Source organism: Meriones unguiculatus, chromosome 3 (assembly GCF_030254825.1).
Source record: "Meriones unguiculatus strain TT.TT164.6M chromosome 3, Bangor_MerUng_6.1, whole genome shotgun sequence".
In the NCBI taxonomy this organism is placed as follows: Eukaryota; Metazoa; Chordata; class Mammalia; order Rodentia; family Muridae; genus Meriones; species Meriones unguiculatus.
In genome coordinates, this window is record NC_083351.1 from 105,867,005 (window position 1) to 105,892,148 (window position 25,144).

At 43.6% G+C, this 25,144-nt stretch overlaps 1 protein-coding gene across 1 annotated transcript in view; it reads left to right on the top strand.

Moving 5' to 3' along the window:
* The first annotated feature begins 7,586 nt into the window (after positions 1 to 7,586).
* Basp1 (brain abundant membrane attached signal protein 1) overlaps positions 7,587 to 25,144 on the top strand; it is a 50,621-nt gene continuing 33,063 nt past the window's right edge. The window contains exon 1 of the mRNA XM_021648697.2: positions 7,587 to 7,802. The gene's annotated coding sequence lies outside the window, so the exon portion shown is untranslated. The remainder of the gene's footprint in view (positions 7,803 to 25,144) is intronic.

Sequence of the window (25,144 nt, forward strand, 5' to 3'; positions counted from 1 at the left end):
ACTATGTCATACTGTCTCCTCCCAAGGCTCAGTGACCATTGTGGAAGAGGGGGTAGAAAGACAGTAAGAGACAGAGACAGCAGATGACTATGATGAAACAGTGTTTTAGACACAGGAGTACAGTTCCTCATATGAACTCACAATGGTTGTCTCAGTGTGTACAAGACCTATGCAAATTCAGACAGAATCCTAGTATGGAGAGGTAAAGTTGGCTTGAAGTCCTACCCCTAACCAAGGAATTACTGGCAGTGAGCATATATTCACTGTGAAATGTAGGGACAGTTTTCTTTGTGTGGCCTCTGGTAGGTCACCCATGCTCTCTAGGAGAAGGGCACACATCCAAGAATATATGTGTATAACAAATTAGACTTGATGGGTTTAAAAATTAGACTTGACTGGATAGGGAAGGGCGTGGATCTGTGAGGAGTTTGGGACGTGGGGTGAATATAATCAAAGAATTAGTAAAAAAATAAGTGCAACCTAAAACCACTCTGTACCTATGAAGAATTACTGGTGTATAGGTACAAGACTTCTGGATAAACTGGTTTTCTTAAGTTCTTTTGATGGTACCGAATTTGTTTCATCTTATTGGAGGGCAGAAGCCATAAAAATCAACACAGCTGTGATTGATACATTCAATACCTAGAGCCATATACAGAATATTTCAAAGGGTGAGAAGTCTTTTGAAGTTTAAAGCTGTCATAGCTGCGTTATTAGGAACAAGAAAAAGGAAAGTAATGGCTTGCCGATATACATTGTTGAAACGCTTCGATTTGTCAGGAATTCTATGTAACAGGCCGTTCAGATAAAATTAGGTAGAAACAAAAGTATTACGCAGAAAGGAGAACATTGTGCCTACATTCTGGGCCCATCGGCATAAAAAGTTGACACATAAGCGAATATGAAAGGCTAACTATACAAGGCTAACTACAAGAACTCCTTGTTCCTGAAGTTGCTCTTCACTGATACACCACCTTAAAACCAAGGAGGCTGGAACAGAGAGGCCATTTGCTGAAGTCTAGGGTCCAAGCCAGATCTTTCTGTTCTGAGGTCAGAATGAGGTACATTTCTTATCCAAGTGGAGACAGTCAGATACAAGTGAAGCAAAAAGATGTAGGAGGCATGGGATGGTAAAAAAAAAAAAGGCTCTAAGCAGCTATTTCTTAGACCTGAGCAACTCCCCAAATTATAGAATCTACTCAGTGGAACAGTAAATGGTCATTGCCAAAATTTTTATTAAACATAGGATTGTTAGGGTTACCATCGCTGTGCTAAAACACAGTGACCCCAAGCAAGTTGAGGAGGAAAGGGTTTATTTTGCTGAACTCCACTAGACTAGGAACCTGGAGGCAGGAGCTGATTCAGAAACTATGGAGGGGTACCGCTTACTGGTTTGCTTCCCATGGCTTGCCCAGCTTGTTTTCTTACAGAACCCAGAGCCACCAGCCCAGAGGGGCACCACATAAAATGGTCTGCACCCTTCCTTATCATCACTAGTCAAAAACATTTCCTGCAGGCTTGCCTACAGTGCCATATCATGGAGGCATTTTCTCAACTGGAGAGTTCTTTCCTCTCAGATGACTCGAGCATGTGTCAGGCTGGCATAAAGTCATCCCGAACGGAAAGCTAACTCATCTTCTACCTTACTTCAGAAGGAGCACTGATTCCCATGGAGAACTGTCAGTAATTGCCCATTGTCAGTAATCTAGGGACGAACGCTGCAACACCCTCATATTTATTTATAACCTTAACAAGACAATACTGTACACACTGAACAGCAATTTGCTTTAGGCACGTGAGAGTTTGCTTTTGACACAGTCATTGATAAATTAATAAAGAAAAGAAAACTTAACAACAATAACAACGGATGCTCTTGCATGGGAGCCAGGATTTTCTCATTGTGTCAAGTTCCCTGGGCATATTCACGCAGTTGACACTTCATCTTCACACATCAGCTTGGCTCCTCCATAGAACTATTGATACATAGCTATGGTTTTGTTTGTTGGTTGGTTTTCTTTCTTTTATTTTTTTCTTTTCAACTGTTCAGGCCAGATCTCCCCTTCATACATTTTCAGCCTGGCTTTCTTATTTCATATCACCTTATTAGTTTGAGAAAAAAACAAAAAACAAAAAACAAAAAACAAAAAAAACCAACCAACCAACCAACCAACCAAACAAACAAAAACCCAAAACCCCTTCATTCTGATGTTCATTCAGCTTTATTTAAGTAGGAGTGGCCTGGCCTTGAGAAGCAGTCACATTATAGCAACTGCTTGGATTTTTTTTTAAGTTTAATTTAAAAAAAAAATCTAGATTGTAGCCCCCTCCCTCATTTCCTCCTAGTCTCATCCTTCCTCCCTCACCCCCTTCCCCTTCCCCTAATTCAGTGAAAGAGGCAGTTCTTAACCCCTGCCATCTGCCCCTAGCTTATCAAATCTCATCAGGACTACCTGAATCCTCTTCCTCTGTAGCCTGGCAAGGCCACATCGCCAGGGGGAAGTGATCAAAGAACAGGCAACCGAGTTTATGATAAAAGCAGTCCCTGCTCCCCTTACTCAGAGACCCACATAGAGACTGAGCTGCCTATGGGCTCCATCTGAGCAGGGGGTCTAGGTCCTCTCCATGCATAGTCCTTGGTTGGTCATCAGTTTCTACATTTCCCCTTCCCCCGCCCCAAGGCTCAGATTTTTGGATCCATTGAAAGAGCAGAGGCAGGAAGACACTAAAGTTCGGTAGTGTTGAAGTGGGCATCACAGGACCTTTTGATTTGCTTATAACAGAAGGGTGAGTCCTTGACACTCTGCTGGGCCACTTGATTTTGCATTTACTAGTTTACTTCAGGCACCACTCCTTGCACTGCACTTAAAACAAAGATGTTTTCATAAGCATAACTCTGCAGGAACCTCTCTGTGAGCAGAAGCAGGTACTACGGATGCTCCTGAGGTTTACTTACTTCTCTTACTCAGGCCCCTTCAACAGTCTCAGTGAGCAAGTGGATGTTCTATGACATTCTTTATGACTAGTAGCTTATCTCCTAAAGGAATGAATATGTAAGGGAGCCCCCCAAGGTAGGGACTATTTCCCCAGACTAAAGCCCCTGAACTTTAATCCCTTGTTTGGTGTCTTGTGGCAGCAGGCATGTCTTGTCTAGAAGAGCCCTTGTTGCTTTGGCGGGCAGACCCTGTTTCCCCTTAGTTTCATGTGGTTTGTTCATACAAAGTGCTGGTGAATAGAAATGCCCTTTGGAATAGACGGATTTGTGGGGGAATTACTGCTGATGGAAGGGAGTGAACTACCCAGGGGGACTCAGATTGCTTTCATCTTGAAAAAATTCTTCTAGTACAATGCCAATGCCAGCCAATCCCTCCCACCTCAAGCCCAGAGTTTCCTCATAAACAAGTGTTCTCTCAGGCTTTCAGCTATCCTTTTACATACATAAAGAGCAGGTGAGCTGGGGAATTGGAGTTAAGCTGTTTTCTTTCAGTTAGCCTGTAGCAACAGGGAATGGAATTCAAATTCCTTAATGGTAATCTTTGGCCTTGCTCTAGAAGCAAGAGGCCTGATTTCTTTTGCAGGGATGGAGAGGCTCCTGAAGGGCTGGTAAACGGAGCTCTTTACTAGGAGGCTTATCTAAGTCTGTCTGTGATGCTCTGAGGAAGACAACAGAGAAAATCTCAGCTTCCTCTGCACCCAGCACTACCAAAAACAAACAAATACAAACAAACAAACAAAACCAAAACCAAACAGAAAGCCCTCGCTTCCCCAGCCTGGTAGCATATGTCATGCTCAGTTCTCAGCCGGAGATCTCAGCCTCTTCATTCTTACCATGACTGATATTCTGGGCTAGGTAACCATTATGGGGCTGTCTCCTGTCCTCTACCAACTTGATGCCAGTTCCATCTTTCCAACTCTCACATGACAACCCCAATGATATTGTGAAATGTTTTGTGGGAAGCAAGACAACTCACAGCACTGGTTCAGTCAAGGAAATCCTTTCCTTTGGCTACATGAACTGCCTGCAAAGCTGGGGCTGGAGAGGGGAAAGAAAAAAAAAAAAAAAAAAAAAAAGAAAACCAACACACAGATTTTTATATTTTTCCTTGGAAGAAAATCTTGAATATATTTAGGGGAAAAGAGCAGAGCCTTTTCATGTATAACACTGACTAAGTTTTTGTTTGTAATTTGTAGATGATATCTACTGATTCTGTGGCCAGCTGCTAGAGTGGAATATACTTTCAAAATGGGTCTCTGGGGATTGGGTCACTCCAGGGATATGAGTGGGGAAAAGATAATTCAAGCAAAGGTGGTTGGACCAACATTTTTGTCACTGTGTTTTCACTTTATTCTTATTGTTTTATTTGGGTGATGCTAGGTCTTGGTGGGTGATGGGAGAGGTAGGAAAAGGGAATCATAGGTGAGACTAGAAGGTGAGTTTAGCTCTGTCGACCTGTTGACATAATCCAATATCAGTGGTTCAACGGGCAGCACAGGCATGATTTTAAAAGCTGAGTAGACATGAGATGAATTATTTTTTTTTAATAAACGGGGTAATTTTAGTGACAAAGAGTCTCCTATGTTGCAGGCAACTTTGTGGCAATTCATTTAGCAAAAATAAGCAGGTATCGAGCAGTTTGTATTTTTGATGAAAACCTTTATAATGTAAGTTAGTGTTCACTGGAACAAGTTATACAGGCAATTAAAGTGACAGTGATTCGGTGTATAAGCTGTGTAGTCTAGCCATTTTTTTAATAGTCATTCTTTTGGAAAGGAAAACATCCTTCTTTTCATGGCTGTGATGGATAAAGTTAAGTAAATTTACCATGAATCATATCCTTAACCATTTAAGGTCTCAAATTCATTAGTCTGTAACATTCACAACAGGCAGTGCAATGCTTTTTTTTAAAATTCAAAGCCTCATTGCTAATTCTTTGACTGTGTATTTTAGAGACATTTTGAAGAGAACGTTAGTAGACTGGCCAGAGGTGAAGCCACGCCCCCCCCAACACATTGTTCTCTGTCTGTGTCTCTACTGAACCTCCCTGTGTGCATGAGTGCACGCACACACTCATGTGACACTATGGACTGAAGGCAGGGCCTCCAGCATCGCAGATGCAGATAAGCGTTTTGTGCAGCTGAGCTTCACCCTTCGCCTCTTCTCCTCTTCTTTTGTGTATATATATATAATATATATTATATATATATTTTGTGTATATATATATATTATTAAAAAGGGGGAAGACAACTAAATCCACTGAGACACAGCAAAAAGGAGAGAGACTTGCAATTCTGTTCATCCACATACGCTTGTGCCTCCTGTTTCCATGGTAACCAGTGATCTGCATTCCAGTCACACCAGTCTTATTTTCTCCCTCCATCCTAAAAACTTAGCCAGAAGCACCAAAAGTATTGGACAATAATTTTTATCTTATCAAACACGAGCATACACAAAGCAAGACAATACCTACGACCTTATCCTGAAAATACAGTAGAAATTTCCACTAATTTTTAAGATGATCACTGGGATGGAAAAATACCCAAATCCTAGATGAATGATGCCACATTGTATAACACCCACCCCTGCTTAGTTACTTTCCTAAACAGTAAATATCATAAATTATAAACATCTACCTAGTTAATAGAGTAAAACAGAGGATTGTTTTAAGGATTTTAAAAATAACTCATCGGTTTTTAACCTGGTATGTTTTTTGCCTCCAAAGGACATTTGGCCAAATCTGGAAACATTTTTGGTTGGCATAATTGGTGCCGGTGTGGGAATCATAGCACCTCAAATAGCTTCACAGGTGATATGCTGATAGAAGGAATGTTCAGGTGAATAAATCTTATTTGTGATTTGATTTCCTGTTCTTGTACTGTTTGATTTCTTAATTAGTTTAAGCAGTGAGAGTATGGGAGGAGGAGAGAAGTTGGAAGAAGTATCTATCTATCTATCTATAGAGAAAGAGGAGAGAAGTGAGGAGAGGGAAAAGGGGGAGAAAGAGGAAGAGGGGGAGAAGAAAAAAGAAGGAAGAGGAAGAGGAAAAAGAGGAGGAGGGTGCAGAAGCAGAAGCCACCATTTTCCCCATCACTCTTTGATTAAGATGAGACACTTCCACTGCCACTCTCATTAAGCTTCTATCATTTATTTTTTTCTGTTAGGGGAAGGGACTGATCTTTCCCAGGTGAAATACTGACTTACCTTCGGAGTTTGACCCTCTAAATGTAGTTATATTTTGTCGTCCCGACCTTGGAGGGCAAGCTCTTCCCAACTCCGCGCTCCACTCATGAGGGTAGATCCAACCACGGAGACCCCACGCCTTTGGCCCCCCTTTTCTTTCAGCATGAAGCAGAACAAGCAAGCAATCCTGACACAGCCAGAGGGCGCCAAAGTGCCGCGAACGGAAGTTCCAGGGCTCCATGGGTTTGCGGGGTGGTAAAATTGGCTTTTGTCTGAAGAAAGAGCTGTGGTTCTAAAAGATGTCATCGTGTGTTGTTTTCCAAGTTTAAAATTTTATTTTGTCTTTTCTTTTTGCCAACAGGTAAGCATGGAGAGCATATCTCCTAACCCTGGTGGCTATTGTGTGTCCCGGTGCTGCCCAAAGTGCTCGCCGACCAAGACACGCGGACTTAGAGCGGTTGGCCACAGCCTAGCCGGACGTGCTTCTGAAAAGCCTCTCAAGCAGCCCTAGAGCTGGTGACTTCCATGAAAGCACAGGCACAAACAGTCAAAGCCCATTTTCCTACGGTGCATTTCTTCCTTTCTTCCTCTCCGAAGTCAGGAGAGCCTCCCCCGAGAGGCGGTGCCGCCCACCCCTCCACCCAGACCTGGGCTCTGGGCGGTGATGCCTTGCAAAGCTTCTGGTCTCCTGGTCGACCCTGAGGGCGAGCATCTGCCGGAGGCGCCCCAGATGTGCTTGCCTTGGGGGACACCCTAAAACCCGCGGACACGCATTTCCATTCCATTCCATCTGTCTTGATGGTTTCAAGGGAGGCATCGCGTCTCCCCCAGTCTCATTGCCTACGTGATAGCAGAATCTCAGCCCGTCGTCTGGAGCGGGCTGGTTTGGGATGCAGAGGAAGCTGGCTGCGGCGGGGGCGTAGTTCAGCAGCCCCTCAAGTCTGAGAGAGAGCCCGAGCTACTTATTCAATGCTTTCAAATAAAATGTGCATGAGACAGAGAGGGGAGAGAAATTCACAGACAGTCCCGCCGCGGGTGTGTATGTGGGGGTGGGGGGTGGAGAGGCGTGCAAGGAGGGAATAGGAGGGGGGACTGGCAGAAACTGTTGGGGAGGCAGGCAAGGCGCTGGGCTGGAGGGGAGGGATCTGGATGAGGGTAGCAGAGGGTGGGGGTGACTGTACGGGTGTGGCGACAGGGGCGCTGGATCACGGGGCGTCTCGGGGCGCAGGGGCTGCAGGAGAGAAGTTGGGGTGCCCCCTCCCCGGCTGGCGGGGCGCGTGAGGAGCAGGCGGGGCGCGGGCCCGGAGCGGAGGGGCGGGCGCGAGGCGGGCGGGGTCGGCGAGCGCAGGAGCTGGGCGGGCGGACGCGCGGGGGGAGGGCGCTGGGCAGGAAGGGGAGGGGGAGCGATCGAGAAATGCAGAGGCTGCAGCGGCGGCGGCGGCAGCAGTAGCGGCAGCGGCGACGGCGGCGGCGGCAGCGCTCCAACTCGCTCCACGCTCCGGGCTCCGCCGTCGAGCCGGGAGAGAGCCTTTGCTGAGCGGCCAGCCACAGGGCCGGACGACGCCAGCCACCCGGGCCCTTCGGAGGCACCGCGCTCACCCAGGGCCGGCACAGGCACCCAAAGTCGGTAAGGAGGAGCGCCGTGGGTCCCTGAGGCCACCGCGGACTCAGGGCCACCAGTTCCCCAGGGCCCCGCCCCACCCCGAAGCCTAGGGTTCGCCAAGGGTGCAGCCGGGGCGCGGCCGGGATTAGACACAGTGGGCGTGGGGTTCCTCTATGTGGGCTCTGTCGCACTTGGGGATCCAGGGTGATGCTATCCCCCGGGTGTACAGCTTCGGTCTTTCGGAGGGTGGGGAGCCTGAGGTGGGTGGTGGCGAGGCTGATGAACCGAGCTCGGAAGGAAGGGGGTGGAGGATGGGATGCTGCTGGTGACCGGGAGCTAGCGAATGCAAAACCCCTTTAAACGCACCGAACCCGCGAGGCCACGGTTCTGTGGTCTGAACTCAGCCTTCTGTCATGCGAACGGGCGCAGCCACCGAGAAAGAGCTGGGCACGAGGGGCGCAGCAGCAGAAGATGGAGGATGGGGGTGGGGTGGGGAGGGAGAAAGAAGACACGAAATCTGGTCAGATCCGAAGGGGCGGGGGTTGGCTTGGCCCTCGGGACTCCTGGATCTTGGTTTGGGGTAACCGAGGAACACGAGGTTCGGAAAAACGCTGTGCACGTCCCGGGCAGATCAAAGCCCCAGCGTGGTCTGCGGATGAACGGTTTCCCCGCTAACCTGTGGACGTCTCCAGCATCTGATTTTTTGAGCCTTGCGCTCGGAGAACGCGCCGCGCGCCTCCACCGCCGCCCCAGCCTTGGGGGGTGTGGGCTTGAACCTGACAGCGCGCGGCCCGAACGGGCTCAACCCTGCTGCCAAGCCATGATTTCTGTCCATTTTTGCTAGTAGCTCAAACGCTACAATCCAACGTCTGGTTCCCGCTTCCCCTCACCCTTAAAAGAAAAATTGCCGAATCTCTGGATCCGATGGCACACAATGCATGGCTGGGGACCGCATTCTTTTCATGAATATTCATCGAACGCTTGGCCCTGTTCCTAATCTGCTTCCCCCGAGACATTTCCGCCTTGAAATGAACTCGGTGGACGGCCTCTGCCCCAGTGATTTTCACTCTGCTGAAAGGAGCACAGCGCACATGGGTGCAATTTCAGTGTTTTGTGCAGGGTTGACACACCTCTGTCTTGGCCAAGATCACTGGCCACTTACATGGCGGGTTAAAATAAAACATGAGTACCCAGGGCTGCTGTTGGGGTGTGGACTAATCCCCACCCCTGGGAATATAGCAAGGGCTCACAGACCTCCAGTACTGCGGGCAAAATGAATGAATCGGGACTGTAATTACCTATTCCTTTGTCTTGGCCTCGCGCATGCGCCGGAGAGCAGGGTGTGGAGGGCCAGGCAGCCTCATCTGATCTCCCCATCATCCATCCTCCCACTCCTCTCCCGAGCCCAGGAACAAAGGCGTTTGCCCTAAATGTTTCATGAAATCCTTGGACACAAATGACACCCCCTCTCCCTGTCGCGGTCATGGGTATGCTTCATTTTTTTTTTTCCAGGCCATCACGTCTTACCCATTCTTAGAGATTTCATTAACCAAAAGAAAAAAAAAAAACCCCACAAAAAAACCCCTCCCAATATCAGTTCTTTTAGCGAGGGAGATTGTGAATTTAATATATATTTTAAAACGCACACTGCTATTTTCCTTTCTAGCAGTGTTCATTGTTCCTTTTGCTCTAATGTATCGCACTGCAGGGATGATGGTTTTCTTAGTTTGCACCAATTAGCTGTTTGCCTGACAGATCTTTATTGCGGGTCATTTGACCAAGGAACATTAGTCTCAAACCAGCGATGGTGTTGCCCCTGGTGATACCACCTGGGATAGATTAAGACATCTTGGCATTTAAACGAACAAGATGGCCTACAGAAGTCAGCGTGAGAAAATGGTTACCTTTTCAGCAGCCTAAACGTTTCTGAATTCTCTTGATTCCTACTTTATTGTTTCATTAAGGATTCCAAAAGGCAAACCCCACTGAGATGGGGAGGAAGAAGAAGCTAGGGTTGCTGGGAAGAAGATGGCCGAAGCACCAAGTCCATTACGCCCCCTCCCCCCATCCAACAGGAGCCATGATAGTCCTTTGATGACAGATTTTCTTTCAAATGATATATTTACTAGCTTATGGCCCTAAAGATTTCTTTTGGGGATGGTTTACTTCTGCTTTTCTAAATAAGACTTACTAGATGTATCAGACAGTATCCTGATGCTCTGTTTCCGCAGTGGTGGGTTGTGTTTGAAAGGGTTTCATGCTGAAGGATTTCCAGTATGTCCTGGTGGAATAACACGTGGCAGAAAACGGCAACCCATCCTTTTGTTCCTTAAAAAATACCCAAAATACCCTCAGTATTGACAACACTCACTATATCACAGCTTGTAACTGGCAGGGCGAGAGCCTGGCTGCCTCTTAGGTGGCCAGGATTTCATTCTCTCTGATCCTTAGCAATGAGTTTTACGTATTGAGAGTAATGTATTATTCTGTATGAATTATTCGTTGAGTAGTATAATTTAGAGGGCTGTCTGTACTTTAATAAAATCTTTTTTTTGCCCCCTAGGTAGCGTTTTTGAAGAAGGGTGCTGGGATAGTCTAAAATCAATAGCTTTCAAGTCAGCGAGCTTTACATTTTCAATCAAAATAATTTTAAAATCAATTAAAAATATTACATTACTTTTTCTTTCTTTAGCCAGTTTTCTTGGCAAGCACCAGCAGAAGAGCCAGGGAGCTCTTTAAGTCCTGATATATTGCAGCAGCAGCTGATTATATGGACTATCTGGACAGTGGCATTTGTGTTCCTTAACTGGTGTTCAAGCTGTCTGTGGCTTATGAAATGGATCTCCCTCCATTACCCTAATTTAAATATTCAGCGGAAGAGCCCTCAGCATTAGGCTTCTTGTGCTGGGAGGCCTCTTTCTAATCCTCCTAGATTTTCCAGAACAAATCACATTATGGTTTTAAATGTACTAATTATGTTTTCTTTATTTTTATTTCCCTTTAACTTCAAGTCATTTGCATTTCATGGTCAAAATAAATGGTGCATGAAATCAGAGAAAAACCTACCTTTTGGGAATGCTGTTCGTTGTAAAGTAGATGTCTGTGATATCCGCAGCAATTTTGTAAAACATTGTGCATCAGAGCCATTCTGCAAGCAGTGCAAGTAGCATGTATGCACACATGCATATGTGCACCATAGATGCATCACCCATGTTTAGATGTTTATACCATGCATATTAATTAATTACAATACTAAATGAGTTGGTGTAGAATGTTATTTTGTAGTGGTTTTGTATTAGTCTTTGAAAAACAGTTCATTTCTGTCCTTTTAAACACATACTCGAAAGGGGATGCCTTACTAGCCTACAAACACACTTATTACCATTGCTGTTTAGCTCTGATGTTCGTTTTCAGGCCTCAGACTCACACTAATCACCATTATACTTTACGTGCTGGAACAAATGCTACCAATAAAGGATTTATACAGATTTTTTTGGTCTTATTTTTGTGATCTCTTATAAAATTTTGCTTTCAAATGCTGTCCAAAAATGTCCTGAGAGCTACGCCAAAGCAGTGCCCTGGGGCCTGGTTCATTGGATTCGCGTAGGCCTCTGCTGCTGTAAGTGGTTCTCACCTTCGGTTCCCCTAGTGTAGCTGGTAACTTAGGTAGCTGCTGAAGACAGCCCCCATGCGCATGGACAAGTTGACCCTCTCCAGGACAGGCGCAGTCTCTGTCCCCCAGTTTTCTCTCAGTTCAGTCCCCTCCAACTCATTCTCTCCTTAGACCTGAGCTAAGCCAGTGAGCATGAGATTTACTCTTTGAAACAACCACGGAGATGCAAATGGGAAGAACTGCTTTAAAGATAAAATATGTGTTTTTGGGGAAAGGTGCAGGGAGATTTCCCTGGGGTTTAATGGAAAGAAACTGGTGTGGAACAGCTTTAGAGACTGGCTTGTCTACTTAGGGCAAATGACATCACACCTTGATGAATCCTCTCCACCCCCTTTTTTCAGTTGTAAAATAGAGGTAGTAATGCCCATTATCAGGTTATAATAAAGATTACATGTGTCTGTGGATGACTATGAATAGTGACTGGCCCTTGAGGGCTCCTTAACCTCTGTTGTTTGATGTAGTGGATGGGACTTATGTTTCAACCCACTTTCTACTGTGTGGAGCTGCATTTCTGACCCACCAGGGTCCTTAGCAGCAGTGTACAGAAACATTCACTCTCCATATGAAAGGCAGATATCCCATATGTGTATATATGTATGTGTGTATATACATATGCATATATAGACACATGTGTATATATACATATGTACATGCATGTATATGTGCATAGACATATTATATACACGTGTGTATATATACATATGCATGTATATGTATGTATATATACACATATGCATATACATATATGTATGATATATACATAGTGTGCCGTATACATTTCATTTGATATTCTGCGGACACTGTGTAGATTTGCTCCAAAGTGGGGTTAATGGTCTCAGATTGGCCTCTTTGATCCCCAGGGCTGCTTATGAAAATCAAAAGGGGGTGTTTAAGTTGTTTTGAGTTTTCAAAACCATAACCATAACCTGTCTGCCAAAGGAGAGTTGCTGCTTCATGCCAGTCCCTCTGTAGCTAGAAAGACAGACATACTGATAAATGTCACATGAGAAGGTTGCAGATAATCACAGTCGTGTTCTCATTGGGTATAGATGAATTTTAATTCTGAGGATACATTAATGTAAGAAATGGTAGGCTTCAAACAGCATCCTCCTTGTCCCTCCAGGAGTTAAGCATGAGATGAAATGAGAGGCAGACAGAGCCCAGGAATAGGTTTTCTTCTGTACCCAGAGGGTTTAAACACAAATCCAAGGAAAAACCTAAAGTAGAGCATTTTGAGTAGCCCAGGTACTTAAAATGAAGAGGGTGTGACTGAGGGGAGTTGGGAAGACTTTCCTCAGAGCTTTGAAGATTTGGAAGTAGAAACTATTTGTGAGTACCTCAGGGGACTTGAACATTAGGAAATACTTCAGGATATTGTAGGAATGTGGGGTACAGTGGAGAGGGTAAAACCTTTGCACTGTGTTTTCTTCTTGTCACTTAAAGCATTCTCTGAACTTTTAATTAGTTCAACTTTCAATTCATAAAAACTTACTTTTGGATAACTGGATTTCAATAGGTTTTAAACACCCTCTTTAGGGAAATGAATATTTCAGCAGTAGTTTGTGCATTGTGTATGGAGTATGGCACGTAGAGGGAACATATTTGTGTGGGTCAGTGTGGCTGGGGCTGTGGTCACTAGCGTAGAGTCCTGTCTCAGGTGACTTGGCCATTACTATTGAGGTAAACTTCGGCCAACTGTTGAGTGTGAGTGTGCGCTAGCACTCATCCTTAAAGTAGACATTTTTGTAAGGATGAAGGGAAATTGTCAGGTTAGGACAATGACCCAACCTTACGCAGCACACCCTTTGAGTCCACGTTCACTCTCAAGTGGTAGACGCGCCCATACCCTTTCCTTTATTCTCTTCGTCTGTAGCTAGTCACATGTTCCTTAAAATGAGGTCAGTGTTACAAGCCAGCCCCATGAGAGTGCCTTAGAAAGCATTTAGAAGAACATAGAAATCAGTGACTAAAAAACAAAAACAAAACAAAAAACAAATTAATAATTCCAATTCCTTGAGTATGTCACCAAGATCATTCCTAGTTCCACAGTTCCACTATGTTTGTCATTATGTTGTCATTGAATTTTAATCCTCTCACATTAATCGTAATATGAGTTTCACTTGTAAATAAATGGAAAATAGAGATTCAAATAGTGTGCCTAACATCTGAGGGCCTTCATCCTTATTTCATTCATTAGTGCTAACTATTGGGCCATTTTATCTTGGGTAACACAGATCCTCAAAGCTAAGTAAGTAATTTTTAACATACTAACATATCACCCTCAATATTTCACCTACAGTGGGTGATACTAAGTTTCTCGATGAAAAGAGATCTACTATACAATTTAAATATTCAAGCTGTGTGATACAGTTAAGGCCTATCAAATAGAGATGGCTAGAATCAGTGCCTACAGGCTAATGTCCTCAAGTCACACTTTTCTAGCATGGTGAAAATGGTGGTTACTGCTGTTACGCCTTTCTTGCTTTCTTAAACCTCACAGGTACAAGCAGTATTCCAAATGTCTGTCTGTAACTTGGCTCTGGAGTTATGAATGGGGTAGACATACAGCTATTTCCAAATGTGCAGCTACGGTTACCTTGTTGGAATTAGCCCGTCTACCTTCATGTGCCACGCACTTATGGAAACTGTTTCTAGTTACTTTCTGAACCTCACCTCTTTGTAGGTTCTTGCCTCATTAGTGCAGAAAACAGGAAGTTTTGGTACTGCAATGCTTATCTTGGAACTCAAAAGGATCTTAGGGAAGTCACTGGCTTGCACAAAGTACTATGAGCTGGTTAGTGGCTAAGGGGAAGCCAGGTTATTTCCCAATGTCAATGTCATTTCTGCTGTCCCATCCAACTGAGAGAGAGTGAGGCAGAGCAAAAATCAAAATGTCCAGTTGGGTTATTCATATTCATGGTCTGAAGCTTACGACAACAACAACAACAACAACAACAACAACAACAGCAAAATCATGTTCTTTCTTTCTCTGTTACCATTGTTTGACAGTTCAGTTAGGTTCCTGTATTCTCACTGTTTTTCTCTACAGGGCGGAGCCTCTTTCGCCTTTATGACATCACACTTGCCCACGTGGGGAACTCCCTAGAAACTACCTGTTATTCCTTTATCCCAGTGTCATCCATCTGCTTCAGTTTACTTGTCTCTATTTCTTACATTCTATGCATGTCATTTCCTTCTCACTCCAAGCAACATATGGCGTGTATTAAAAATGACTCACGAGGCCAGCCTTTGATACTGTGTCTTGCCTTTCTTCCTAAAGTGAACAATGGTTGCAGGATTAAGTGGCTGTGGATAGAAGGTGCACGGTTGAGAAGAAAGCCAGTTTTTGGAATAAATTTGGGTCAAAATGACCTAGAAATGTTTGGAGGCCTGGCGACATCCAGTGTGTGCATGTTTGGAGACAGGTGACAGATGCCCAGAGTGTCTGTGCTCATTGCTGGTGTTATCTGGCTTGGGAGCTTCAAGAAACAGGAGGCTTAGTTTTTCTTTATTTGAGCAGATTTGGGGATTTGAAAGACCCATGGCCTTCTGAGTAGTCTGTTAAATTTGAAAATTGACACGGGGCTTGGTTTTAGCAAGTGATGTTTACATGTATTCAGGTTTGGACAAACTGTTTAGTTTTAGGTAGGAAACTTTTTAAGTGCACATTTAAAGAGTCTAGAAGTTTGTGTGGCTGGAGCTTTGAGGGATTTGTATTTTTCCAGAGAAACATGCAGTGTGTGACTTCAGAGCCTTCGGCTCTACTTTTAGTAATTACTCACGCACTCTCAGATGTGGATATAATCTTAGTGTAAGCTGAAATTAGGAGTTTTTATTCTAAATTGATGAAGAAATAGGCACACAAGACAGGCTTGTCTGATAGAAGTTTGAGTATTAAGAACTTCCTGAATTGCCTGGCAGAGTGGCTTTGAGAAGGCACACAGCTAGTTCCCATTGGTGGTCTATTCAAAATATTTGTTACCCCAGACTAAGAGAGGAGTTAAATACTAAGGAACTCTATTGAGGGGAGTTAGAAAGGAAAGCAGCAGCACCCTGTTGCTGGGTCTCACAGACAAAGGGAGTGAATTTCTGGTTGCATTGTGGAGTCTCTGCAGAGACTTCTGTCCCATAGCCTAGGCTTTCCGAGGTTGACTCACAGACTCAGAGCTGGGTGGGAGTTTTTGCTGTCTTTGACTTTTACAGATGTCCTTCACTATCTCAACTGGGAAAACAGTATCAGCATTTCTGTATTGGCTTTTAGGCTCATCAAATATGGTTAAGAAGGAAAAGAGGGAGAAATCTGTGACTCACAGATGCACAGGCGCTTTCCTCCCACCCCACCCCCACCTTTGTCCTGTAGTTCATGGACAGGGTAGGGGGAAGTTGGGGGAATCACTTGGATTTTTGATAAGACATTAACGTGATCTACTAAGGAACCTTGGAATCATTTCGTGACTCTTGTTCCCAAAGACAACGACAAGAATCTTGGTTAAAGACTGGTGGTGGCAGTAGTTCATAGGGTTTTGATCGCATATCCTCAGGTGAGCGTGACAAGTATCACCCTATTGACAGGGGTTATGGTGATACCAGGCCTTCCTCAGGAGCCTGGGTGATCTTTTGTTGACAGTTCAAGCTCTAACTAACTTTCCAGCGTTCACTCAATCGGACTCTAGAAACTTGGTTTCAGAGTTGTTGGTGATTGGTTTTCATACAAACAGGGGTATGTTGTTCTTTTGGAGGGGTATATTGTTTATCAGATTGATAGCAGTCTCCCAGGTTCATGTCCCTTCTGATTTACAATGGAATGAGAGCTCCCTTTCTTCCTGTAGTGTAATGACTGACCAATGAAACACCTAATGGAAGGCTTGCTATTCCTTTCACTGGTGGATGAAACAAAGGCAGAAAAAAAGCTCATTTCATCCACCACTGCCTCTGTGTTGTGATTACTTCTGTTTCTGCCATCTAGAGAGCTTGGCCTTGACTTTCTCTCCACTGAAGTCTTGGATGGGCAGGTTCTGGGTGAACTCCACTGACTACAGTGCAGAGCAGGCAATGCCACTGGAGCCTAGAAGTTGGTCTCACAAAGGTGAGACAAGATGATCTCTCAGTGGAAAAGGATTCTGTTAATATCACTGAGAGTATATTTAACTGACAACTGCTCCGAAAGTGGAGACTTTAACAAAAGGATAATGTGAAAACAACAAAATAAATGCAAAAGTCATCTCCAGTGACCCTTAAATGTTGTTAGTTAACAAACATCACTTTGTTGCTCTAGATGTGTTAAGGCTGCCAGGAGCAGCACTTTTTTTTTTTTTTTTTTTTTTTTTACTATATCCTTGTTTCTAGCAACAAATGTGTGATAAGGAGAAAAGGAAGGGTGATAGGGCATTTTGGGCAGACAGGGACAATGGAGTTGTGCTACAGGAGTTTCTCTATATGGAGACATGAGGTTTGATGGATCTTCCTCTTATATTGATACTACTTGGCTAGGCATACCACCAAAGGGTCCTTTGTCATCTCTCCAGTGATCTCATCGAGCTGAGAATCTCAGAGAAATGACAAAGTAGTTTAGAATGATGCACGGTAGGGAGGGAAAAGTGCAGTGCTGTTTGTAGGGGGAGTGAAACCATAGCTGGATTTGAGTTGGGTGTGATTTTTACTGGAGGAGGTGAGAACTGGGGGAGGTATGTCTTTAAAGACTGCCCTTAGGGCATTGTGTTAATATTAGCACACACGGCAAATCAGCATGCCCTGGCATGTTAGCCTGGCATGTTTGCCTAGTTTACCTTAGTAGGGGAAAGAGCCGACGATGAGAAATGGTCTGGAATACTAGCATATTCAGGCTAGTGTGACATTTAACTGTCTGGGATGCATTTCTACAAGACTTTCCGATTACACCTTTATCTGCTTCTGAAGCTGATTCCACAGCACCAGACTTGAGGGGGCGAAGATGCACTGTGAACAGTAAGGTTTCTCAGTAAATACAGATGTTGGTAAAAACCCTTCTGCAAAGGAGGAAATGGCTGAATGTGAGGGAAGTTTTGAACCAGGGTACTTTTGCAGCCATATTTCTGGAGGGTGAGAGGGGGAAAGCTATTTTGTTTTGCTTCTATTAGTGTCTGGATTCCCCTAATGTGGGCACGATTTCTGATAAGTACAATACAGGAAGCAAAACTACATGGTTTGATGTCAGCAGTCTGTGAACTCTGGAATCTCAGCACCACCTTTGGCTCTTCATAATGTCTGCAGTGGAGGAAAGAAGAATGCGTGAAAGAGGAAGGGGGAGAAATGGATGAGAGGGGAGTGGGGGTGGGAAGATTCACCTCAGGGAAGTGGAGGCACAGGTGTTTACTCTTGTCTTAGTGTGCCCCAGCAGCCAGCCCAGAGCTTCCCAGACTGGGTGACAGAGCCGGCATAGTAACTTAAGGGAGGTTCATTTTCGGGGGTACAGTCGATCACCGCTGGAGAGTCCTGATGGCGGGAGAGCGATGCCTCCTGTCATATTCCATCTACAGTCAGGAAGCAGAGAGAAAGCAATGGTGGTGCTCAGCCGCCTTCCTCCTGTCCACGAGCTCCGGGACCCTATCCCGCTGAGTAGTGCCGCTCACCTTCTGGGGTGGATTGGAAACATCCAGAGAGGTCTCCATGGTGATTCTAAAGACAGTCAAGTTGAAGACAAAGAATGGAGATGATGGAGTGTGCACATTACTGCCGACTTTCTGGATGTCCTAATTTTCCTTTTTCATGAGGACACAGGCCAGATTGGAGTAGGCCCTGCCTAATCGGGTTCAGTATTAATCAAAATACCTCTTGGAAGGCCTGTTTTCCATATACAGTCACAATCGAGGAAACCAGAAGGTAGGCCTTCAACTTAGGAAATTTAGGGGTATTTAATTCGGCCAATGACAGTTCCCAGTTGATCTCAAAAAAGATAGTTTGCTATTGGAATCCTTGGGAGTTCATCACCTCAAAAGCGCAAGAGGATTCTATTTACCTAGAGCCCAGGTTGAATCTTCATGAAGCTGTTGGTGCCAAGTGTAAAGGTTCTAATTTGGTGCATGGGATGAAGGGAAATTAATTTTCCTCAGATTCTCACCACTATGGAAAGCAGAGACTGGAATCAGAGACAGGTCCCTGGACTTACTAGGCTATGAATGGTAAAGTGGTTATGCAGGTCCCATTATCTTCTGTGCTGTTCTCAAGAAAGCCTTGGGCACATGGCAGGAGCCTCTGAATCTTTACCCTTGTGCTCTAGGCGGCTGGCATCACCTAGTAGTTAGTTATACAGAATATGCGGTAAAACCTAGTCTTCCTCCTGATTCTGTCTTATTCTGCATGAAGACTCCAAAATACTGCAAGAAAGTGAAAAAGGGTCAAGAGAAGGTATTTCTCAGTGTAGGCAGACGGGGATTCTTCTGGGGGAGCTTCTTGTAAGTCCTATCAACAGTGGTAGTGATGGGCATAGAAGCATTGAGCAGATGTGTGAACCACTTCTGAGCCTACCCCAGCATCTGGATTAGTGGTAGGAATTACTTGGAGATAATTTTTTCCTTTTGGAAATTGGGGACTCTAGTCAAAGCAGGTGTCAGAAGAGCCTGGGATTTTTGATAGAAGACTTCAAAGCAGTAGAACATTAAGGCAGGGATATTGTTGTCCATGTCAGACAGCACGTGCCTCTCCTGATGACTGCCAAAACTGAAATAAATTTTGGGGCCTTTCCCTGTAAAAAAAAAAAAAAAACAACAAGTAATGATACATAAAGGGTTTTTATTTTTTTATTTTGAGGGACATTCTCAACATGCGCTTTTTATACTTGCTCTTCTTTTTAAAGGGTAATTTGCAATTGTAGAGGGTGATTTCTCAAGTGAATCAGCCATTGGTTTCTTGTTTTTAGTCTCAGGTCATGTCAGGTGGTGTCAGAGATAACAATGCAAATACGACCTTATGAGTCCCACTGTGAAACTGAAGATATTTTCACTACATGAAATAAACAAGTCCAGGGCCCTAACTTAATTGAAAGGTGATTTTACTTAGTTTCTTTTCTAAAAACTTTCACTGGTAGATTATCTTCTATGAAGACATGTGATGTAATTATAGAATGTCAACATTTTAACTGTGTGCAATGTCTGCCACTAGTGATCCTCTCAAGTGAATCTTCTTCATTCATGCCTAAATTCTCATAGTTATGCTATTCCCTCTAAGGCCCATCCTGGGTACCAAAGCCGGCGTGTGGCTTCTGTCATCTGCCTACTGTCGCATACCAGAGCCACAGCTGGTGTGGACTGTCCATCCATCTGCAGCGCCATGGCTCCGACTTTCACTTTCCATCCTGGCATCTCTTCACCCCATAATAGGAAACATAATTCTCTTTTGCATCTCTGATAATAGGCACCTTTAGCCGATGTGTATAGTCCTGCATGTTCATCTTCCAACTCCTTTCACACGCACCGTCATCCATCTCCGTGGCCTGGCTACAATGCCTGCTCATGTTCTTACCATGCTTCCAGCTCATTCTACTGTTTCTTCTGCCCAGACTATTCTTTCCCCAACTGTCAAAATCACTTCAAGTAAAGGGCACAGGTTAAATGACACTGCCACAGAGATCTACCCCTCCTAGCACAGTGGACATTTTTGTGATTATTTGATACCCTTGTTTTTCTAGATTAAAATACTCAGGAGGCAGGGATATGCCACTCTTATTAACCCTTAAGGTACCCTGTACAAATTGGATGCATCCCAAGAACTCTATGTTTGTTCAGCATACAGTATATTCATGGCAGGCACATGTCTTCTGCCAGTTGCCCATAGCAGCTGAGACGACATCCATATGGGGACACTAAATTTCACCTCATCAGTTGTGCTTACTATGAAGATGAATAGCTGATGAACTCCAATTAGTGTAATTATTCTGTTTCCAGGCAGTAACCTTAGTAGTAATTGTCCTAAAGCCCTGAGACATTACAAGTAATTAGTGTTGATGGCTTGCGCATCTGAGCTTCCTCCTAAGGTAGAGTCTCAAATGAAGAATAAAACTGCTGTTTGTGGGAAACAAATAATATCGCATTGTGGGGAACTTTGCACAGCACAACTCATTGAGTGAGAGGTGGGGCAGAGTGCAGTGCACATCGCTTGTCTTTTCTTCCAAACCACTGAATGTAATTCGTTTGCTTTAGGTCAATCAGGACTGAGCAATTTAATCAGCCTTTGTGGAGTTGGGAGTTTTAGGCCTGCAGATGAGCATGTGACTTGAGACTGTTACATATTACTCAGGTCCAGACCTACTAAGGGAGTGATATATTGTTCCCTGACTCTATGCTAGGACCGTTTACTATAAATTGTAAGTTCTTTGAGGTCAGGGCACTGTTTTGCCCATCTTTATAGGACTACTTCTAATGGAATGTGTGGACTGGAAGAGGGCTGAGTGCATGGAAGGGCATGCTTCATTGCCATGTTCATTGGGGTAGACAATAAAGCTTGTTTCAGAATGTTGTCCTTGGCATAACTTCGCATCCAGGAACCAGCTGGTAATGAACCTTCAACAAACACAATAACATTTGTAATTTATCCCCTTCCTCCCCAGTTTTGATGTACTCCATGACAGTCTGCACTGAGTTCTTTTTTTCCATTGTCTTATTCATAAATATCTTTGGTTTCACTTAGGTGAAGTTATTTTTATGTCTATCTAGCAGACTATAAAAGAACGTGCTTAGTTTTCTTTCTTTAAAAATATTTTTATTTATGTGTATGTCAGCGGCATGAGCACAGGAATTTGCAGAGGCCAGATGAGGGCAGTGGATCCCTTAGAGCTGCAGTTCCAGGTGATGGAACCATCTCACGTGGGTACTGTGAACTGAACTGGGGTCCTGTACAAGAGCAGTAAGGACTGTTTACTGCTGAGACGTCTCTTCAGGTCCATTATGTCCAGTTTTCTTATGCTTATTCTTATCAATGGAGTGCTAATTATAGTAATACTTTTATATTTTAAAAACTATGACATGGCTTTGATTTCTGAAGTAACTTCTGGTTGAGGAATAAATACGTTGCTTCAGTTGATGTAGCATTTCTAGGGATGCTCTTTATACACTTTAATCAAACAATTCAACTGGCTTCTATTGTACATGCTAAGACTGTAGTTATCCTTAAGGCAATTGTAGAGTAGTGGTATGAGGCAGTCTCATGACTTTGACATAATTTATAAAACATTTGATATTTTATAAAGTCAACATATTTTCTCAAAACCCTGTCCCTGGAAATGAGTTCAGTTCACAAATTGTCGAGTTTTGTCTTCCCTTGAGATTCCTTTATCCTTCTTCTTTCCAGTGCCTTTTTCTATTACTTCTTGGATACATCAGAAGGAGTCTGAAGGAGTGGAGAGAGGGCTCACATACCCACGGATCATCTAATGCATGGGGTCAAGTCATCTTGATTATACTCAATGTTAGAATAAGAGGAGGAGAGGATGCAGGCAACAGCAGATAGTGCCTTGTAGTTTATTCTATGTTAAGTAGAGTTTAGAGTCCCTGACTTATTAACATCCTGATTCCTTGAGTACCAATGTCAACGTGTCATTTGGAAGCCTTAATTCATGTGGATTTTACATGTGGAGTATGTCAGTAGCTGGAAGGACATGATACGATGGTTGAGCAACCGATGATGACACAAAAGTGTCCAGGTGACCAGCATACCTTTGACATGTATTTCCAGGCAGCTGCTAGGTTTTGTTTTGTTGCTCTTGTTGTTCCCTTTCTTATTCCAACATTTCTTTAAACTTCTGATGATGACATTTAGTTTAAAATTGGAATTCAGCCACTGTGGGCCACTGTGAGGACCCGAGGCCTTAATAACGTGCATGTTAAGGCTGTGCTGCCTTTGACCTCTTAGAAACCCCATGGCTCAGCCTCAGTCTGTTGGTAATATCGCTGATCCTTCACCCCACTTTGAATATGGGAAGATTGTTCTGTTCCCACTCTTTGCTATTTTTGGGTTAGAAGAACATGGTACACACTTAAGCATTTGAGACATTAAGTAAAAAAAAAAATTTTTTTTTCTTTTTTCTTTTCTCTTTTTTATGTAGCTAAAACCCTCCCTGGAAATCTATGATGAAGACATGATTTCTTCTCTTTTAATTTCAACCTAGAAAAATACAAACAACAATGAAATGTTGTAGAGTTAATTTTTGTTTGTTGATGGAGCTGGGAAAGACAAGGAATTATTATCTTTTTAAAAGGAACTTAGAAGCAAGCAAGGAGTGCTCTAATTACAGAGAGGTAGGTATTGGCCAATAGATTCACTAGACACTGCCCTTGCAACAGGCATCCAGTCAGCTCTGTTAGCCATTAGCCTTGCTCTTCCTCTTCTACTACTGTCTATCTGTAGATCTGAAGCCACGTGAGACAGCCCAAGTTCAATTATCTATTATTGAAAGAGTTTAATGTAAAGAGCACTTTCGACAATGCAGGGGAATTCTGAATTGATTTAATTGAATTCAGTGGTCTTAATCACTAGAAACAGAAGACATTTAAGTATCTTAAGCATCCATCAAAACCCAAGCCTTTGGTGGATGAGATAGAGAAAGAAAAACTTTCCAAGAAGAGTGAAGTCACCCCACAGAGAGAGTGTGCTTTGAGTATGGACAGTGGATACTTGGAACTGATAGATCTCTGGAAGAAGTGTCCCTAAATGTTCCAGGTGACAGTTTACCTGTGACAGCATAGGCCACTTGGTTTGGAAAAGAGAAAAAATAATGCTGTTGTCCCAACCTTCAAAAATCTTACAAAAAACTCCCAACAGTTTGCAAGATCTTTCAAGGCTTTCCTATAGAAGATTCTTACCAAATGTCAGGAATGAATGGTATTTGTTCTTTGTTCTAAACAAAGCTGTAGTGGCCAGGGCTTGTGAAAAGAACTCTCACCTATTAGGGAACCTCTACAAGAGAAGCATTTTATTTTGATAAAATATGATCAGAAGATGTCAGTGTAAGTTTCTTTGCAAGACTAGCATTGACAACAGGTTATTTCCCCAGAACTGTTTCGATAAGAATGCACTTCTGTGCCTACACAGGTGTGACTGGAACTTCTGCCCTACAGTGCTGGCTTCACTGGACTCCTGAATAGATTCAGGTTGGACTCTGGGCCACAGGCTTTTGTTTTTTAAAATTTCTCATCAAACTTGAAATGGAGCTAGCAACCCAGCTCTTATTGTTATAGTCTAGCCTTCACCTTTTTTTTTTTTTTAAATTCCCTGTCATTTTGAGTGGATGACTGATTGGCTTTGTAACGAAATTCCCGGGATGGTTAACCCATCTTCCTTTTTGCTTCCTTAGAACTTCATGTAGTACTCGGCCCAGTGTGGTTGTTTGATGTGAACTGACACATCATCTTTGAGACAATTTTATTTTCTTGCTAAAAGAAAAGCAAAACCAATTTATTGTTACCCTTTTATTTATACTGGTGGTACTCAAGGACAGATCATCTGGTGTTTGTTTCCAGGTTGATAAATGGAAATTACTGCTACATAGTTACATGGCTACTATATCCTGAGAGCCTGTCCTAAAAGCTTAGTTTTCATGTCATTATTGGTAAAAAAGCAGAAACGGTTTAGTGATAGGAATGAAAGATTTATCTGATGACACTCATATTTGAGACTCTAATAGTTCAAATATGGTGAGCAGTGAATTCTTTTTATTAGATCTGCATCTCTTTTTTTAATAGGCCATCTTGGTTTAAATAAACCACAGTTCTCTGTCTCAAAGGATCTGCTTAAGCTACAGTGTAATTCTTCTGGAATTTAGAAACGATGAGATGTTTCAGTATACCTTTCAAGCTCCCTAATGGGATCTTCCAGACCACACCGCAGTAATCAACCAGGAATTCTTCATGGAGGTGGAATTAGGAAAACTGATGAATGTGTCTAGTTTGGGCCAAAGAACTCCCTCTGAGTTCAACTGAGATGCTTTCCTGAACTAAGGCACAGACTCAGGTTCTGTTGTTTTTATTTAATATTCACTATTTATTTACAATTTATTCATTGTATATCCTGATTGTAGCCCCTCCTTCAACTTCTCCCAGTTCCACCCTCCCTCCTTCTTTACCCCTTATGCCGTTACCCTAGTCCACTGAAAGGGGAAGTTCTTCTCCCCTACCATCTGCTGCCTGATCACTTGTCCCTCGTGATGTGACCTTTCGAGGCCACAGAGGAAAAAGATCCAGGTAGTCCTGATCAGGTCCTGTTCTTATTTATTTATTTTTAAATTAATTATTTTAAAAAATTAATTTATTTTTAAATTTATTACAATTTATTCACTTTGTATCCCAGCTGTTGCACCATCCTTTGTCCCCTCCCAACCCCACCCTCTCTCCCTCTTAATGTAGCTCTCTAGTCCACTGATAGGGGAGGTCCTCCTCCTCCCCTTCCATCTGACCCTAACCTAGCAGGTCATTTCCTAACATGAGTGATTTAGAAACTTCCACACTTAGAAGGGAAACTGCCCAAGGCTGCAGCTGGAGACTCTAGAAAGGAGGACCTGTGACCTGGTTCTTCTGTGTGACTGCTAACATGGAGTGCTTACAGTTTGGGGTCACAGCCCCACTGAGACAGAAAAGACACTGTCATTCCTTAAGTACTTATTGGGAATGTGGCACTTGTCTTGCTGTGGGTAGCAGCCCTTCTTTGAGTGGTGTAATCATCCACTAGC